Source organism: Mus caroli, chromosome 13, assembly GCF_900094665.2.
Source record: "Mus caroli chromosome 13, CAROLI_EIJ_v1.1, whole genome shotgun sequence".
Classification (NCBI taxonomy): domain Eukaryota; kingdom Metazoa; phylum Chordata; class Mammalia; order Rodentia; family Muridae; genus Mus; species Mus caroli.
The window spans coordinates 102,024,598-102,045,505 of NC_034582.1; the positions used below are offsets into that span (position 1 = coordinate 102,024,598).

General features: G+C 41.6%; 1 protein-coding gene across 2 annotated transcripts in view; it reads left to right on the plus strand.

Moving 5' to 3' along the window:
- Pde4d (phosphodiesterase 4D) overlaps positions 1-20,908 on the plus strand; it is a 1,431,689-nt gene that overhangs the window by 162,273 nt on the left and 1,248,508 nt on the right. For both annotated transcript variants that reach the window (XM_029468212.1, XM_021180268.2), the window contains one exon: positions 17,478-17,636. The gene's annotated coding sequence lies outside the window, so the exon portion shown is untranslated. The remainder of the gene's footprint in view (positions 1-17,477; positions 17,637-20,908) is intronic.

A 20,908-nucleotide genomic window follows, 5' to 3' on the forward strand; every position in this document is an offset into this window, starting at 1 on the left:
AACTTTATATGCCTCAGTACAGGGGAACGCCAGGGCCAAGAAGTGGGAGTGGGTGGGGGAGCGTGTGGGGGACTTTTGGGATAGCATTGGAAATGTAAATGAAATAAATGCCTAATAAAAATAAATAAATAAAAGTCTGAGTCCTTTCTGGGGCCAGGACAGAGTATAGCTTACTGTTATCTTCCTTTCCAATATTGTACTTAGAGAAGGCTCTTCCTTCTTTGAGCAGCTGGTCCTCCTCAGGGATAGTTTTCTCCATCTCATCCTGTCCTATTGGGGAATTAATTTTACTTAGGCTTTCTCTTCCTGAATTTATCTCTTTCTTTCTCAGAATAATGGGAAGTCACTCATCTATCCGTTCAGGGGATTTCTGTGTCCTCATGGCTTTTCATGATGCTTTTGACTAAGCTGACAAGTTATTTTTCACCTAGGCCTGAGCTGGTCCCCTGGTGCCTGTTGCTAATGAACAACACTGGGTGAGATTTCACAGCTGACAGCTTTCTCTCGATTCCATATAAATTCTATTTCTTTAAAGTGTTTAAAGTAAAACAATCCATTGATGTAATTCATGGCAGGTTTGTGCTAAAGGGGCAGCTACTGATGTCTGTTTGCTTATTTACTCTCAGCTGTTTGAGTACCAACTGGTACTGGACACTGCTTGATGCTGGGGGACAGCAGTGAAGTCAAGGTCATTATAGTCTTTGACTTTATAGTGGTTAAAATACTTTCAATCTAATGAGGGATAGAGAAGTAACCAGACAGCTACACTATGTCGAGACCAGAGCTTTGGTGGGGAAGCACACAAAGGTAGAAGAATAGCAATTCTTTGCTTTCACAGTTCAAAGCTGAACTTATGATTAATTAACTCAGTGGACATTGTCTTTGCCATAGTGAAAGTTGTTCCTGGGGACCCCTGTATTGGATGAATGAGCACAAACATGTGAAGATGTGATATTCTTATAAAGGAAAGCATGAAGTGTGATGAGCATGAGGTCCACTGGGGGTGCGACTTTGATTGGTTGTTGAAAGGACATTAGGCTAAGAGTTGAGATGTGGGTGAGAGTTGGGTAAAAAAGAGGAGAGATAGAGCTGGCTCCAGAAAACACATCTCGTTGTTGAGGTCAAGAAGGACATTAAGACTCAGAGGAGAGTGCTTGGTAGTGCTCTGTCACTGGCTGCAATAAGGGGCACAAGGGAAGGAAGGGTAGGGACAGTCCTGTTGTAAAGAGTTTGCTCAGCCACTGGAAATAGTTTTGACCTTATCTTGAGGAGGATGGGGGAGCTATGGAAAGAGTTTGGTCATGGAAGATCCTTAGAACTTTATTATGGTAAAAATAATGGCATGTGTGGTGTGAAAGCAGGATCAAAATGATCTAGGGGAACCAAGGTGTTTAGTGAGTATAGGTAAGAGTAATGTTGGGGAGAAATATACTTAAAGTACATCCTATGACATAGAACAACTCTGGGCCATCACTTTTCTTCTCTGCCCTTTTTTCTTATTTCCCTAAACTGGGGGTGATAATAATGAAGTCTCACAGGCTGCTGTGGGCTAGTCACTGTGAAATCCTTGGTAGTTGTACCATGAAATATTTTTCATAGTCTGTTCTTCCTTCTAAAGGTTTATGGTTGGGGATGGAGGTGAGTCTGGTAGAGGTAGAAAACTGTTCTCCTTGAAAACCCTGGGACCTTGTAGTCAGTCCAGATGTTTTGAAAAAAGAGATACCTCTTGGCTGCATTAAACTAAAAGTAGCATGGCCCTTTAGATGGCTACACTTTAAATAATAGCCTTGCATGTTAAAAGTTCAATAAGTATTATGCTATTAATTGCTGTATGGATGAACAAATTTTTGAAATTTTCTATGCCCAATTTTCTAATAATGAAGGATAATAATGGTTCCTACACACTTAAGTTGGTGATTAGGTCTATATCTATATTTATATATGCAACACATTAGTGGCTGGTACAAATTAGCTATGTTCTGGGTTCTGGGCTGAAGTTTAGAAGAAAGATAGATAATATCCCTGTCCTCATGGAAGAAACAAAAATTTACCCTGGCGAATAACCAAACTGATGACTAAGAAATGAAGTGGATGGAGGAAGCTGAAGGGTTTATAAATAAATGGATAAGACCCGAGGAGATAGATGGTTAGGAGAAGGGGAGGTCTCAGTTCCTAGCTATATCCTGAGAATGAATCAGTATGCCTAGTTGACAGATAAGATGTACAGCAATGCATCTAGAATTGATTGGGCTCACTAAAAATGATACATTTAGGAAAAAGGATATTTAGTTTATCTTAACTTGTAACTTCCTGGATTTATTATGTGAATTTTTGAGGTAGCAAATGAAGTCTGCACCCCAGCTTATTAAAGGCATCCAAATATTGGATTTGGCTTATCATATTTAAAAAGCCTTGAAACAATGCCCCAATGATCTGTGGAGAAGAAACAGAAATGATCATACCCCCAAGTGTTTTTCTTGCTTCATCCTGTTTAATTCTGATGCCATTGTAAGGCAGCTAAGCTTCCCCAGTGGTTAAAGGAAAGCATTGTCAAAAGCCAGAGACAGTGGAATACTCAGGAGTGCTTACATTCCTTTAGGAAGACTCTCAGTCTGGATTCTTATTCAGAGTTTTTGCTGAGCTTTAGAGGACTCTAGGCATTTCTTTGATCTGCTTCTGAGCATCTCTACTCTTTTCCTTCTTTATCCGAAGCCCAGAGGCACTGGAAACTGCAGAAAGCACCAATCCTATTTGCCCCTCTTTTTTTCCTGCCTTCTTCCTAATAACACAAAGTGTCAACACACATAGCCAAGGAGGTGCTGAGCACTAATACAGACAGTTATAGGTGCTCTGCTGTCACCTCACTGCAGGATCTGGGTGGTTTGTGTCTGGGGCTTTGATTTTGTCCTTGAACTGAAGGATGATGTTTAGCAGTGTTATCTAGGCAATCAACAATCTGGGATCTTTTAAAGCCTATGGTAATCAGACTAGTGGCTCCCAAAGATGTAGATAACTTGATCCCTAGGCCGTGTGGATATGTTACATTATTACCTGGTAAATAAGAACAAAGGTTGAAGATGGAATTAAGGTTGTTAGTCAGCTGAGATGTGGGGGATTACCCTGGTCTATTGGTATGGTTCAGCATCCTCATAAAGGACCCTCAAATGGGAAAAGGGGATGATTAAGTGTCAGCACACTATGTCACATGGGATACTTAATCAGTATAGCTGATTTTTAAGTTGGAAATAGCTGGCTATGAACCCAGGACTCAAACATAGCTCTAGAGCCTGGATCAGGGACAAAACCAGACTTTTACCTAGAGCCTTCAGATGAGACTGCACCTTCAGAAAAGTCCATATTTAGTTTAAGCAGGTAAGATGTGGCTCTGGCCTTCTGAATACACAGCTGCAGGATAAGTCTGTAAGTCTTTAAAATCCTCCAATTTGTGGTCATTCCTTAAAGAGGCAATGGGAAACGAAGATAGGAGCTCTACAAAGAAGTGGATGATTGCAAACGGTAAGAATCTACAGAACATTTGGTTTATATTTGTAAAGGAAAATATTGGAAACTATTCTGTGGATCTTAGTATCACAACAAACTGATCAAGCCCTATGAAGGTAGTATCAATGAAGGAGACTGGCCTAGTGGACAAGAATGGGGACCGGAGGGGAGTAGGGAAGAGGAGGGGAATATAGTCAGGGGGAGAATATAGAGGAATGCAGTGTGGCAGACTATGGGGATGTGGCCAGACTGGGGAGGAGAATAGACCAAAAGTGACAAGGCCAGTGGGGATGTTGGCATTAAGCCCCAGATGATTGGAGCAAAGATGAGTATGCTTGTTAGGTGTCCTCCCATTTTCAAATGAAATCTGAGTTTTAGGATTTCAATAAAACTTACCCTAGTACTTAACTCTAGACCATTTGAATACTACTCAGCCAACAGCCAATCAAATAAATCCTATGTCTAAACCTCAAGTACAAAGGGATGAATGTTCAGCCCATGAATGTTCAGCCCATGGAATCTTCAGATTCCAGCCCTATAGTCAGCCAGAGAGATGTGTCATCCTTACATTTCTGAGTAACACCCCCAGATTCTTTTAGACAGCAAGAAACTAATTTAAGGATGTTCATCATTGAACTAGTCAATGGTAAACATCAGATTTTAAGTCATGGTATGCCTGATTTTAAAAGCCAGGATGTTGTTGTTGTCATAATTTTTTTCCTCCTGTCTTACTGCCTCTAAGGAAATGATGAATAGCAGTGGGGCTGTAAGTGGGGAAATGGAAGAAATATAATTAATATTTGTCAGGCACACATTATAGTCCAGGCACTAGGTCAAAGATTTTTCTATATGTAACTTAAATATCACATCAATGATATAAGGTAAGGAGCATTCTTATTTTTAGCTAAGAAATTGGACCAGAAAAAGCCAGATAAATCATACTTGGTCACACAGGTGAGACGTGTGCAGGAAGCACAACCCCAGATTTTCTTCCTGGTTGTGTGTATTGGCAGAAGTAAAGTAGCCATGCTTCCTTTGAAGCAAGAGGAAAGAATGAAATATTTAGGACTACTTGGTTATGCCAGGCTTACACAGTAGGGGCATCTCAGTGTTTCTTTTGCTGTGATAAAACACCATGACCAAACACAAGCTGAAGAGGAGAGGGTCTATTTATCTTACACTTGCAGAACAGCCTTCCTCTGAGGGAAGTCACAGAAGGACCTCAAGCAGGGCAGGAACCTTGAGGCAGGGACTGAAGCAGAAACTGTAGAAGAATATTACTTATTGGCTTGCACAGCTGGCTTTTTGTATACAACCCAGAAACACCTGCCCAGAACTGCTACTACCACAAGGACTTGGGCCCTTCTACATCAATTATTAACCCAGAAAATTCCCCAAAGGCCTGCCAACAGGCCAATCTTACGGATATATTTTCTTAAACACTCCTTCATCCCAGATATGTTTGGCTTTGTATAAAGTTGACTAAAAACAAGCAGCATGGGGGACTTAGTTAGCAGGGCTGTCTAAGGCATCCAGAAGCACATTTATAAGGAGGAAGTGGGTCAGACTAACTACTGTAGAAGAGAAGGAGCCAGTCACCAGAGTAACCTGTATAAGAGATCAAGACATGATATGCAAATTGTCTGTGAACAATGATAGAGGCCACCCGATTATAAGATTTGCTTCCAGCTGAATAAGTGTACATGCCCTTGGCTCTTACTCAGTGTCACTTACAGGTGGTGTTCAGAGAGAAGCTTAGTGGCCAAGGACTGGTGTAAGTTGAAAGTCTAAGAAATATGGTAATTCAACTTCAGTAGTCACCAGAAATGCACATAGAATTTACAGTCTTACATCGATAGCTCTCCACTTTTACCAGAATAGCGAAAAGGAAAGGAGGACAATCCCACATGTTGTTGAGAATGTGCAGTAGTCAGAACATCTGCCAGCTGTTGGCATGGATATTGGTTGCTAGATTGACAATGGAAAACTCTTCTTAGTGTCTATGAATATTAAACACATGGAAGAGCTTATAAATTAGCAATTCTGTTCCTAGGGAGAAATGTGTATATCTGTACATCAGAAGATATGCAAAAGTGCTCATCTTTGAGTATCAGACAAATATGGCAATATTTGTAATAGAAAAGAGAAAACAAAGAATGACTTAATGATGTATTTATGACAATTAAACACAGATCAAGACTGACCTGGTCAAGCACTATAGGGTGAATCTTGTAAATAAGGTTGGCAGAGAAGCTGCAATCAAAGGAGAAAAGGAGTGTGATTTTATTCATAGAAAAATGTAGTCTCAAACCTTTGGTGTTACAGGCCAGGATGATGGTTGCCTTCCAGGATGGCAGACAGAACATGTTCTCATTCTCAGTATTTTGTCATCTATGTGCAGCAGCCTTTTGGAAATATACCCATGTATGCACATGCCTGTATGTGGTTGAATAGAGAAGAATGAGAAGAAAAGAACTGGCCTGGGAGGAGTGTATAATATGACAGATCACTGGGGAAGTTGCTGGTGAAGATAGCTGCGAAAACTGGACATGGCCCTGACTATATAGATAGAAGGACTGAGGGAAGTTAGAGACATCAAGGTTGCAGAAATAGAGGGTAAATATGAGAGAATCAAGCAGACAGTAGCTTCTTATTCTGACAAATGCTGCTAATAGTTCTCTCTGTGTCTGTCTCTCTGGAACTCAGACAACTCAATTTGGGATCCTTGTCTTTGGAAGGATTTTTTTTTTCTTATGAATCAAAAACAGTAAAGACTGCTCTTAAAGGATCATTTCCAAGATTGCTTTCCAAATGTCATTGTTGATCAAGTCTCACAACCGTTGTGCACGAGAAGAATGGAAATTAAGTTCAAGCTTTGAGTTCTCTTTCATTTTGCTGCTTCTCTATCACCAATGTTGATCTGTATTCTTGCCTTTCCTTATATATTGCTTTTCTGCCTCAGATTTCATGAAGATAGTTTCTAGGCTATTTCACGTAAGAGTTTCCTTCATTCCAAACTGTTGCATTGGATGCAGCCAATGACATGTTTTTAAGACACTCATAATGAGTTACAATTAAAGTTTGCTATGTGCTATTATTACAGGGTACATAGAAAAGAGACTGTATAATTCAACATACAAATCAAGACCTTTTGCAATTAACAAATGATGTTGTTAATAATTACTCTAGGGTACTTACTCTCTTGGGCAGATAGCAATATATGGCAACTCTACCTAGAGCCTCCTAGGTGGGAATTGGTCTTAGGAAAGCTCTGCTCTGGAAGTTGCTTTCCCACTTGCCCTCTAGGGATTAAGAAATCCTTCCTAGAATGGATCCTGCAGGAGACTTTATAGGGACGGTAATTGAACAAAATGGACCCAACACTAGAAACTAGATAGAGCCATAAAGCTTGATGATAAAATCCATCCAAGGATACAGAAGGTTGGGTTCTAGGTACCACTTTCTGGTTCCTCTCTAGTAAAAGCCTGTGAGAGGTTGACAAGAGAACTCAATGGGTAAAGACTTTCTGCCTAAGCCTGGTGCCCTGTCTTTAATTCCTGCAACCTACTTAAATTTAGGTGGAAGTAGAGGTCACTATCACATTGTCCTCTGACATCCACAAGAGTGTTGTGGTATATTATGCACTCAAATACACAATAATAAGTAAAATAATAATGATAATTTAAAGAAAAGCCTGATGAAAATCTACAAGTGACCAGTTCTTTTCTTTTTTTCCTATTTCCTGTCTTTTTTTAATTAGATATTTTCTTTATTTACATTTCAAATGTTATCCCCTTTACTAGTTTCCCCTCCAAAACCCTCCATCCCTCCCCCCTCCACCCCTGCTCACCAACCCACCCACTCCCACTTACTGGCCCTGGAAGTCCCCTATACTGGGGCATAGAACCTTCACAAGACCAGGGCCCTCTCCTCCCATTTATGACCAACTAGGCCATCCTCTGATACACATGCAGCTAGAGCCATGAGTCCCTCCATGTGTTTTCTTTGGCTGGTAGTTTGTTCTCAGGGAGCTCTGGAGTTAGTTAGTTAATATTGTTGGTCCTCCTATGGGGCTGCAATCTCTTCAGTTCCCTGGGTCTTTCTCTGGCTCCTTCATTGGGGACCCTGTGCTCCATCCAATGAATGGCTGTGAGCATCTACTCCTGTATTTGTCAGGCACTGGCAGAGCCTCTCAGGAGACAGCTATATCAGGCTCCTGTCAGCAGGCTCTTGTTGGCATCCACAATAGTGTCTGGTTTTGATGGTTGTCTATGGGATGCATCCTCAGGTGGGGCAGCCTCTGGATGGTCATTCCTTCAGTCTCTGCTTCACACTTTGTCTCTGTAACTCCTTCCATGGGTATTTTGTTCCCCCTTCTAAGAAGGATTAAAGTATCCACACTTTGGTCTTCCTTCTTCTTGAGTTTCATGTGTTTTTCAAATTGTATCTTCGGTACTCTGAGCTTCTGGGCTAATATCCACTTATCAGTGAGTGCATATCATGTGTGTTCTTTTGTGACTGGTTAACCTCACTCAGGATGATATCCTCCAGATCCATCCATTTGTCTAAGAATTTCATAAAGTCATTGGTTTTAGTAGCTGAGTAGTACTCTATTGTGTAAATGTACCACATATTCTGTATCCATTCCTCCATTGAGGGACATCTAGGTTCTTTTTAGTTTCTGGGTATTATAAATAAGGCTACTATGAACGAAGTAAAGCATGTGTCCTTATTACACATTGGAACATCTTCTGGGTAAATGCCTAGGAGTGGTATAGTTGAGTCTTTAGTTAGTACCATGTCCAATTTTATGAGGAACTGCCAAACTGATTTCCAGAGTGGTTGTACCATCTTGCAATCCCACCAGCAATGGAGAAGTATTTCTCTTTCTCCACATCCTCGCCAGCATCTTCTGTTACCTGAGTTTTTGATCTTAGTCATTCTGACTGGTGTGAGGTGGAATCTCAGGGTTGTTTTGATTTGCATTTTCCTGATGACTCAGGATGTTCAACATTTATTAAAATGCTTCTCAGTGATTCGGTGTTCCTCGGTTGAGAATTCTTTGGTTAGTTCTATACTCCATTTTTTAATAGGGTTATTTGATTTTCTGGAATCTAACTTTTTGAGTTCTTCGTATATATTGGACATTAACCCTCTATTGAATTTAGGATTGGTAAAGATCTTTTCCCAATCTGTTGGTTGTCTTTTTTGTCTTATTGACCATGACCAGTGGCCATTTCTAACACTGATTCTGTTCATGTCTGGTCTGATTTTTCTTCTCTTCCCTGTTGGCTTTTCAAATACACTTTCTTAACTCCTAGTCTTCCATGATCTTTGTCCCATCCTGGTCTGTTCTGGAGTAGGTCTTTGTTTCCTAGAGTCTCATGGTTGAGCAGGTAAATCTCAGTCTCAGGAGCCTAGGGCTTTTCTTTGAATCTCTAGCAGCAAATGTAAGCAGTAGCTTGATCTAGGTTACACTGTGATTTGTACTGCTTGCTTCAGGGTAGGGTTCTCTCTGCAGCTCTGTTCTATCTTGCCCAGCTATGTCCTGCCTGTCTCCTGCTGGGCTCTCTGGTCAGCTGACCCTCTGTTCTGTCTCTGTATTCTGTTCTCTGACATTCAAGGGGCTGGGAATCCTAGGTGTTTAGTCACCCTCTCATCTTCCTGTGGGTTCTGAACTGATGGGGAAGTCAGAAGAGCATTGTGTGCTGCCTTGGGGTGTAGTACCCACTGTGCTCTCTCCATTTTCTCCCCTCCCGGTATTCCAGCACCACCAAAAGCAGCAGGGCCAACCCAGGGGCCTTAGGGAGTGGACCAAGGATCCCTTGTGCTCTCAGACTGGTGGTCAGAGTGGAAGGAAGTGTGAGATGAAGGTAGCAGCAGGAAAACCTAGAAGGGAAAGGGGGAAAAGGCATAGGGAAAAAAAAAGAGGAGTGTGGGGCAGCGTAGAAAAAAAGGAGGGAGGGAGAAAGAGAGCACTGTAAACAATGGAGACTTGCTGCCTGCTGAGATATGATAAGCTTAACCTTGTTTCTTTTCCAAAAAGCGAACATTTCCCTTCCGTTCCTGTAGCAGGAAGCAAGTGGCCCCTAGAATCAGTGAGAGCAACTCCTTATCAGTGGCAGCAGGTGCTGGCGGTGACCCCACATCACCGCCTTCCCACCATTTCCTTTCTCTCCCCTGACATAGGACCCCATATTACCCATAGAACCTTGCCATGTAACGCGGAGCCCGCACCGGACAGAACGTTCCCACTCAGTGTTCTACAGGCCACGGGGACCATCCTGGATAACCCGTAATGCCTCTCTGAGAAAGGTGAAGCCACTGCCCTGTCACCAGTCAGGTGCAGTGTGTGAGCCCCCAGTCCTCAGAAGAGCTCCCTGCTCTTGGTATTTACATAAGGAAAATTTTTATTATCCTGTGCTCATTCTGGAGTAGAGATCATTTCATGTGCCTGCTGCCTCTACCAGTTTTGAAATATTTGTAGCTTGGGAAAAAAAATCAAAACTGACTTAAGATTATAAAAAAAATACATCAGGCGGACAAAATGAATCTCTTTCTCCATCATACTTCCTTTATACTCATTATCTATATGCCCCTCCCCCCAAATCTTCCAGCAAGGACATAAGTAATTTAAAAGCACCTCTAGAGAGGTAGGAGATAGCTCTTTCTCATTATAGGGCAGGGCAGGCCTACTAATTTTCCTAAGTGGAAGCACAGGGTCATGTCAGGGGCTGAAGGCTTGACTCTACTCATCCTTCCTACAGAGTCAAAGGGCACTTGACATGTATTTCCAATGGGCCAGGAGAAAACCAATTTGGTGTTAAGTGTTTAGCCTTCAGATTTAAATAGCATGGAAGCCTGTAAGCATGAACACACTGAACCAGGGCATCAGGCCTCCCACCGAACAGCCAGGTCATCCAGGTCCCAAAACGGAGAGGGAACAAGACATTTAACCGGAGACAGAACAGAAGAAATGACAGGTCAGAAAGACTGAGACAGCATGTTGAAACTAACATTCTGTTCAGAGAATGAGAGGGATGGTCTGGGGAGCATTATTTAGCTAGTGAGGGAAAGAGAAAATATATTTTAAGCACTTTATTCAGTATAAGCATATGTCAACACAAATTTTTATCAATTATTTTTATCACCCAGCAAATGAGGAATTGATTTTCTACATGTTTTGTATCTCTACTGCTCTGGGAGGCATGTGCTGCAGGACACAATGATCTTAGAGGTTAAAATGAGTGCTTGAGGCTTAGATTTCCTTTTCACCTCTCTTGTTCTTATATGATGCTCATCAAGTTTCCCTTTTTCAAGAGATTAAAAAACCCAATAGTCAATAACAACAACAAAAAACCAAGCTTTCATGTTTTTTTGTTTTGTTGTTTTTTGTTTTTTAATTTCTTATTTTGTCAAAGACATCCCCTTGGTTGAATTTCATAGATTTTTTTTTTTTTTTGAGACAGGGTTTCTCTGTAGAGCCCTGACTGTCCTGGAACTCACTTTGTAGACCAGGCTGGCCTCGAACTCAGAAATCAGCCTGCCTCTGCCTCCCGAGTGCTGGGATTAAAGGCGTGGGGCCACCACGCCCAGCTTCATAGAACTTTTTATTCCGTGTTTATTTTGTCGAGTAAAGTCTGCTTCCTGGGCTGTGTGCTTGCATCGATTCATGAATGCAGATCACTCACTGAACAAGTAGATTGGGCTTCAGGCATGAGTAGAGGTAGAAAGGCAGACATAGTCATCTAGCTGAACTGCTTGCTGTATTGGGAGCCTGTGTTAATGCCAAGGAACTGGTACCTTTTCCTGTTTTACACAAAGATGCTCAAAGAGCTAGCAAGAAGCTGGTTGCTCCTAAGACCTTTGGTACTATGATCAGCTTGGAATATGACTGGTACACTGCTTCATGGACTTACCTAGTTTATAAATGGCAGTCTGGGAATTTTACAACTTAGTAGGAACATGCTGTACTTTACCTGAGTACCTCATGCACGAAGGGACAGCAATGGCCATCACTAGAAGTTATCTTGTATACACACCCTGCTCTTTTACACTTTTGCATGTTTTAAGGTTATACTTTAAGGAAAATGTACATCACATTGTTTGGTATTTCACAAAATAAACATAAAGAGCTTAGACCTATAGGCCCCTTAGGTCTAAGCAAGGGGAAAGGCATTCGTGGGGTGGGGATTGTGTGTCTCAGGACTTCGGGGCTCCTTGACCACGTAGGTCCTCAAGTTCTTGGTGCTGTTTTGCAGGGCAAGCGGAAATGATGCTAAGATGCAGAGTTTTAGGTGTGGCCACAATCTTTGGTACCCTGCACTACTTATGGCTGTGCTTGACTCCATTCATCTCAAGACTAGAACAATTAGAAGCTCTAAAATCTAAGCACACGTGTTGCCTGCAGGCCTACTGTGTAACTTGATCATTTGGGAAAACTTGATCCTTTAGCATCAAAGACATCTTGGGTGCCCTGGGAAGGCAATTATTGTCTGCTAATGATTCAGAGAGGAGGGATCAGTCCTCCATAGGGAAGGGCAGTTACATAGTCTGAGTGCATTTTTTTTCTTTTTTTCCTCAAGAAAAGCAAGTACAAGGCTGGTAGTAGTGGCACAAGCCTTTAATTCCAGCACTTGGGAGACAGCAAGGTGAATCTTTGTGAGTCTGAGGCCAGCCTGCTCTACAGAGTTAGTTCCACAGAAAGACCCTGTCTCAAAAAACCAAAAAAGTGTAAAGCTCCAGGGTACTTTGGACTTTTTTAAAGAGAAGGTGAAAATATACTAATTAATAAATATTAAGATACAACTCAAATGTTTAAAAATGGCTACAGCAACAACATTGCAAAACACCTTCTTGTTACATTCCAAAGTGAGGAAATGATATTCTTTAGTGGTTTAGTGTTAGTTACCTCTTCTCTGGCATTTCTCATTCTCTCTCTCTCTCTCTCTCTCTCTCTCTCTCTCTCTCTGTGTGTGTGTGTGTGTGTGTGTGTGTGTGTGTGTGCATGCATACTTGTGTATTCTTCAGATATGCATTCCTACATCATAACACCTGAGGATCCCTTCTCTAACTGTGATCGCTTCACCCTTCTGTCATTGCAGCATAGAGTAGCTGCATCACTTGGACAGTGTACAATAGCCCCAGTTTTGGGTTATTTCAAAATCTCCCTAAGCAAGACTTCACTGTGTGGCCCTTGGTGGGTTAACTAAAGGGTTTGGGATTGCCATTGAAGAGCAGAGAGGGAAGGGATTTCATGTTTCTGCTTTTTTTTGGAGGGGGGAGGGCTCTTCTGTGAATGCTAAGTTTAAATATTGGGTCATGTGAAATGGTGTGCTTTCATATGAAGACACGAGAACTTTCTTCATAGGAGAGCCACCTATTCCAGTGACTGAGTGCCAATGGGTCTCTGCTAAGTTGAAAGCATGTTTAGGCAACTTTTAATCGAGCTGGCATCTCACAGAAATGGCAAATGTATGGTTCATAAAGGTTTTATTTCGTTTTGTTTTTGTTTTGCTTAAGAAAAAAAATGACATTTTACTGAGTGTATGCAAGAAAACCTTTTAAAGTTTTACAAACTTCTATTAGTGTTAGAATGAAACATGTTACAAAGTTTTACAGTAGTATATAATAGCATTTAATGCTTTATATTTCACACTGTATTTTGATTCAAAGGATACAATAGTTCCCAATAGAGCTGGTACTTTCTCCAGTATCTTGCTGAAGAGGTTACATAAGATCCCATGGAGTTGCCAGATCTTTAGTGATGAAGTTCTCAGTTTCTCCTCTTCAGACTTCTCTTCCTTTCCCATAGAGGAATTGACAGTTGTTGTCTGGTAGATCCTGGCTTGGCTAACACTTGTCTCTGACAGAGTGAGTCTTAGGGAACTGGTAGGGAACTGGTGCCCTTAAGTGCTTGTAGTAGGTGTGTTTTAGGTAGCAGCAAATCTGAGCACTGAAACCTGAGGAGAGCCTGGGAATTTGGGGTTCCCTGTTCAAAACTCAGGAAGCTCTCCCTGTGCTTTCCTGATGGAACAACAAAGTAGAGTTCTGAGCAGTTCTGCCTGATGCTTGGGGCAGTACTTCCCAGATCTAAGTTATTGCCATTTTCCTATGTAATACTACTGGATTCGGAACAAGTCTCAGCCTTGAAGTATGTGGTTCCCCTTGAGCTGCCTCTGTCTTCCTTCTTCTTTCTCTGGCCCTTTCTTTCCCTTACCTGGGCTAGGCTCTTTGTCACTTCAGCTTCCTCGTTGGCTTTCTCTGAGGTCTTCTTAAGAGAGGTTTCTTTTGCTGTCCTTGGTCTCAGTGGATCCTAACACTCTCTTTGTCTTCCTAGAAGCCCCGATATGATCTAATCTTGTATCTGTTTCTCATTAGAACATTTTGGGAGAGTAGAATCTTTCTTTCACTCCTTACATTTTGGCTACTTTATTGGGTTCTTTCGCCTAACATCCTTCTCCACCCCAATCCCTTCCAATTCCCCCAACCCAACATGAGCTAGGTAAGAAAAAGGTTAGAGGGGGAAGGGGGGGCATACATCTCTTTAGACTACTTCCTGCTGATTAGGGGTGTCAGAGTTCCTTTGTTGTCAGGATATCTCCAATCAGCAATCCAGCCTACAACAAAAGCAACAAAATAGTGAATGCAGAGGCAGGAACCAGCAGCAGCTGGGACAAGAGGCAACAGGGACCAGCAGCTGCTAAGGTAGCAGTGGGGGGCAGTAGCAGGGGGAGCAGCGGCTTCTCCAGGTTCTGCCATTTATGTACTGTCTCAAGAATCTTTCAGAATTCTGAAAGTAAACTGTTCAGCTGGCAGAGTGATGCCCCTGCCAGAGCACGAGGCAAATCATAGTCAGCTGCTGTAGACAAAAGTCTGAAGCAGTCCCATATCCCACACCTGGGATTAAAACACAAACCTATTTACATAACATAACTGGGTTTTTAAAGAAAGCAAGATTTTTAGTACATTTTCTCAGTTGTCTGGGGCTGAGGATCTGGGCCCAGACCGTAAACTCAACACATGAGCATGAGGGCCCGAGTTTGATCCCCAGCACCCACATTAGAAAGGCAGACAGGACAGCATGGAGCGCTCCTTTTATCGGAACACTGAGGAGGCAGCATCAAGATGGTATCTGCAACTTGCCAGATGGCTATCCAGATGGCATGCACATACACACCACGTGGGCACATATACACATTTACACACATGTACACACGAGAACACACACCTTCCTTCCTTATACATTATTATTATTTTCACAGTCAGTGACAGCACCTGACATGAAGTTGCTGTTTAGAAATATATTTTGAAGGCTACGATGTAGCTCAGTGGTGGAGCACTTGATTAGCTAGCATGGGGAGAACACTGGATTCCCAAAATAGGGAAACATTTTGGTGAATTGGTTACATTATGTCTTCCTTGCACTCTGTTCTCCTCTTGCTTGGAAGGTGGTTTGTTATTTGTCAGGAATGATGGGACCAGGGTTATAAGGTAGTGAGGACCTAAGGAAAGATAAGGATGTTGGGATAAGTCACATGATCTTAGAAGTAAATTACAAGGGTGGCCTTGAAAAGAATTAAATACACACAATTGAAAATCAAGCACTTGTCACTATGCAGTGGCATACTCTCCTGTAGATCATGCATACCTAAAGCTTTAACCTTGTAATTGTAACAAGAACAAAAAGACTGGCAACAGTGTTTCACAGAACACTACCCATGGTACACTTCAAGTTTGCTTTGGACTATATTCATGGCTGGTAATTCTTTTCTAATAGAAAAGAGGGGGCTTTCTTTATGATAGGAAGCAACCAGCCAGTTGCAGCTTGCCAGTTAGCTAAATCACCAGAGTTGCAGATTCTGTGTGTTCACGCACATGTATGCACAATGAGAGAGCCTTCATGTCAGTTCTTTTTTTCTTGGAAAAAAATTTCATATAATATATTTTGATCATGTCTTCACCTTCTTCAGTCCTTCCCAGATAGTCCCTACCTCTCTATCCACCCATCTTTATGTTATTTTCTCTCTAAAAATATCAAGTGAGGAAGTAAGCAAGCAAACAAACAAACCAAGAGAAATACACTCATTAACAATGAAACAAAATGTAAAGGCAAAAATCCAATAAGACAAAATAAGTAAATAAACAAACAAGTAAACAAATCCAAAACAAAGAAAACTGATACAAAGAGTCTATAAAAATACCATTGATATCTTTTGTGTTGTCCAGCTACTCCTGGGCCTGAGGCCTACCCTGAAATGTGGTTAATATGTCCAGTGAGACCCCATCCTTTGCAGTGGGAATCAGTGACAGATAGCTTCTTGGTTAGGAATGGAAGCTTGTGTCTATTTCTCCTTCTCCGTGCTGGGGCCTCATATGGCTTAGACCTGTGCAAGCCTTGTGCATGCTGCCACAGTCTCTGTGAGGTCCATCAGTCTTTCAAAAGGTAACTTCTCAGGTTAGAGTTGTCCCACTGGATACGAGCACGTGCTACTCGACTTGCAGAAGACTGGCATTTGGTTCTCAGCATCCACACTGGGCAGCCTGCAACTGCACGTAGCTCCAACTTCAGATCTCACGACTTCTTTAAACTCCAGAGGATCCAGCTCTCACCAATGTACATACCCTCTCTGAAACACATAATTACAAGCAAAATAAATCTTTTAAAAACAGAGAAACCTTCCCCTTATACCAAGATATAGTGTAATGGTTTGTATATTTATTTATGGATGGCTCATCAGAGACAAGCCCAACAGAATTCCTCTTTAAACACAAAGCAAGAAACAAGAAGAAAAAAAATTCTGTGTATTCTAAGTCATGCTGGACAGGAGATGCTCCACAGAGTTAATGAGATTTGAATTAATGCAACATATAATCTATTAAGGAATAAGCCATCATTTTTATTTTTACAACATGGAGACAACAATATAGAATTCTATAAAATGCATCCTACTGAAAGAAAAATAAAATGGCTTTGATAAGGTGTGTGTTGCATGCTTATGGGGCATAGTTTCCTTTTTTTTCTCTCTGTTCCAAGCATGACTGAAATCATTGACAGGAGCAGGATTTTATGTTTGCAAATTACTAAGCATGTCAGAGAAGGGTGTTGATGGGGGGGGGGGCAGGCAGATGAGAGCGAGGGTGTTTACAGATAAGGACACAGCACTGTGTTTAGGAAAGGGTAAAACCAGAAACTACCAGTCTGTACTGGGGTGCCATCCTAGTTGACTGCATTTTGAAGAACTTTCAGAATCTTGGAGTCTTGTTCGCTCCATTAGTTAGTAAGGCCTGAGACATGCTCCTGCAGTAGTCAACTGAGTTATGTAACTCATGCTGTGTTTTTGTTGTGGTTCTGTAGCTGAGTGTTATGCTTGATGACATCAGTCAAGGAGACTGATGGAGCATCCACAGTCTTAAATTCTGATGGCTACCATCTTGAGGGGAACATAAACTTTAATGTCTACATCCTAGGTAGTTTAAAGAGCTTAAATGGAGCATGGAGTTTGAACCCAAACCTCCTTGGGCATGGCCTACATGACTAACTGGCATGTCTCAAAGTGCAACCGTGAGAGTTTCTCTGTGGGTGGTGGTTTTTTCCCCCCCTGCACTATTATATCATAAAAGGCAAATCCTCTCAATGGAGATTGGGAGTTACTTCTTAAATAAAGCTCTCTGTTAACTTTCCCCAGAACTGACTAACTATCAGTTGAATGTAAAAATTCTCTATAGTTTGTTTTTTTCTTTCCAATTAGTGTTTTCAGCACAAAGCTTATTGAGGGTGATCCTACCCTGCTCAAATCTGAATTTGGGGCTTTTGGTTCCTCAGGGTTTCCATGGCTTTGTTTACGAAGAAAAAAAATGAGATGGGCATTTTTTTTTTTTTTGTACTTGGCTTCAAAGACAGCCAGCTCTTCTTCATTTGGTTTTCATGTGAACAATCTCAGCTGTTTCTTACACTGTTTTCTTCTTGCTCTCAGGTCCCAGATAAAACCTCCAGTGAGAGGAGACCTGTCCCCTAGCAACAAATCACACATGTTTGCTGGCAACAACAGTCCACTCACCACCTGCCCTCAAATGAACTAAAGGAATTTACCAAAGCCCTCGAGGGAGAGAGTGAGGAGAGCCTGTCTTGTAAGGTGAGGAGATATGTGACTAGAAACCTGAGAGACTGTGTGTGTGTGTGTGTGCGTGCGGCACGCACAGGTGAGTAGGTGAGCATGGAAGAAGGAAGGTGGGAAAGATGAGTGGTTGCTTACCAAAGATTCCACAGTGGTGGGCAACGTGAGCTGACTTGGAAGAAAGGCCATGGAATAGTTTATTAGATTTATTTGACTCACAAGATTGTTCTTGAAAAAGGCTTGGAGGAGTGTTTGCAGAATAAACACTCTTCCTTCTGGTTGGTACTGTAAGAGGGGGCCGGGAATAGGGTGTTCCGTGCTTTTGCCTTATTCTGATATTTTAGAGGAAGTCAGCGATGGATTGCTTTTAAGACTTCTGACTTTGGAACTGCATTTCTCAGTTTCAATAGTGGTCTGCTTAGGCCGAATCAGTCGGGAATTCTGTCTTTCCTTGTGTGTCTGCTGTAACTGGCTTCCCTCCTGGAAGAAGACATGTGCTCTGTGTCAGCACTTAAACCAGAAACAGAGGGGAGGCTTCACTCTTGGATCCCCATGTAGCATGTGGCCAATTAACGTCTTCTTTTAAATTTTCTATTTATTGTGTGGGGGAGGAAGACTGGGAAGAGATGGGGGAAGGTGAAACTAAGGTTGGGATGTAAATTAAATAAGTATTTAATTAATAAAAAATTCTATTTATTTGTGTTTCTCTGTGTGTGTGTGTATCTGTACACACACAGATACACACAGACACACATACACACACATGCTGTGGCACACAACAGGTTTGGTCAGAGAGCAAGGTTAGGGTAGGTCATTATGTTCCACCTTGGCTGAGACAGGGTCTTTTAAAAATGCTGCTAAATATGACACTAGCTGGCCTGAAAGCCTCCAGGAACTCTTATTTCCACCTCAACTTGAAGCAGGAGCATTGGTTTTACAGACATTTTACCAATAGCTCTGTGTGTTGTGGTGATACGAACTCGAGTCCTCACGCTTGTGCCACAGGTGCTCCACTCACTAAGCCATCTCTCCAGACCTCAGCTGAAACCTTTGGATTCATTGGCTCTGGCTCAGTGAGTCCTGACTCCGGACACCCCCAAAGGAGACCACAAACCTATGAATTACTGCTTGTGGTAATAGTAAGATTACTGAGTATTTCACCCAGTGCCATCATATGTATCGCCTTTGCTAGTGTTTCACTTAATTTATTTATCTCCTTAAAATAACTTTGTTGTTTTTTTAAAAAAATGTTTTTATTGAATTTATTATTGTGTGTCTGTGGTGTGTGTGTGTGTGTGTGTGTGTGTGTATCTATGGTGTGTCTATGGATCTGTGTTGAAGTCAGAGGACATCATGCTCTGATTATAGTTACTTCTTTTCCTTTAACTATGTGGGTTTCAAAGATGGAATTGAGGTAGTCAGGTTTGGTGACAAGCACTTTAATCTTGCTGTGCTGTCTTCCTGGTCCAGACAATTATTTCTTACTGATTTAAATCAAGCACAAAATGTTCATATAGTTCACTATTTCATATTACATCTCAAAATTGAAATGGAATTAAACTTGATATTAAATAGAAGACAAAATGAACTCCTAGGTTTTATCATACTGTGCTGGCATTTTACTTGAGTAAATTATGTGGCTGGTAGACAACTGAGGTCTTATGTGGCAGGTCTGGGCTACCATGCTGATGTAGGTTGGGAAAGCTGTCCATTGCCCCTGAAGAACAGTTTGCCAGGGGTAGCACTCAGTATCGCTGTCTAATGAATACGCTAATAGAATGAAATGCTTTCTTGGGTTATCAAAACTCCATAATGTGCCTGATACAGAGAACTAAAACAGGGTCATTTATCAATGGCTCTGACATCATTCCATGCTGATGAAAGGATTCAAAAGCCAAATGCAGTCGTCAGCAAATTCTAGAACCGTAGAAGCTATAGAACAGTGGTTCTCAACCTATGGGTCATGAAGCTTCTGGGTGTCCAATGACCCTTGCTCAGAGGTCACATATCAGATATCCTATGTACTTACATTATAATTCCTAACAGTAGCAAAATTACAATTAGATGGTAGGAACAGAAAATAACATAGTTGAGGGTCATCACAGTATGAGGAACTGCATTAAAGAACAGCAGTGTTAGGAGAGTTGAGAACCACTGCTATAGAAAGATGAAGAAAGAGGAATTGATGGGTGTTCAGTTTTCTTCTGCATTGCCTGGAAATGAGCAGTGTGGTAACCCGGATGACCTTAGTGAGTTGTTCATCTTATTCGAAGCTGGAAGGCCATGTTCATTGCTCCTTGACCCTCACTCCTAGCCATGCATCCTGGAATAGCATTCCCATGTAGATGGGAAGTAGACAAAGCAGTGTCTTGGAGCAGCATGGGAGCCAATGTATAGGCTCCATTGCCAGACGACTTGGCTTGGATCCCCACCTGAGCACATAGTCACCAAACATATCACTGCAGAACTCTCAGTGCCCTGGGGCTTTGGTTTCTAAGACAGAGATGGTAAGATGTACTATCTCACAGAGCTGTGAAGAGTATTTGAAATTATACATACTTACTACTCAGGATACTGCAACTATGAATAATCAAAGCAGTGTGTCCTGAAATACTACACATAAGTAATAAACAGGTGAGTAAAAATGTATATGATTGGCCAGTGGGGAAGGACTTGCCAGAAACACTAGATGAAGGAAAAGATATTGCTATTCCTTTTAATGCTGTTGTTATTGAGGTTATCATAGAAAGGAAGGGATATATTTCTTTTCTTTTTTCTTTAGTTTTGTTTCATTTTATTTGATGTATTGCATGAGTTTAGTATATTTATTTTTTATTACAGTCAACATATTACTTTTGTTAGAATATTTATTTATTTATTCTATTAGATATTTTCTTTAAATACATTTCAAATGCTATCCCAAAAGTCCCCTATACCCTCCCCCTGCCCTGTTCCCCTACCCACCCACTCCCGATTCTTGGCCCTGGCATTCCCCTGTACTGGGGCATATAAAGTTTGCAATACCAAGGGGCCTCTCTTCCTCTCTTCTCTCTTATCTTCTGCTACATATGCAGCTAGAGACATGAGCTCTGGGGGTACTGGTTAGTTCATATTGTTGTCCTACCTATAGGATTGCAGACCCCTTCAGCTCCTTGGATGCTTTCTCTAGCTTCTTCATTGGGGGCCCTGTGTTCCATCTTATAGATGACTGTGAGCATCCACTTCTGTATTTGCCAGGCACTGGCATAGCCTCATACAAGACAGCTATAACAGGGTCCCTTCAGCAAAAT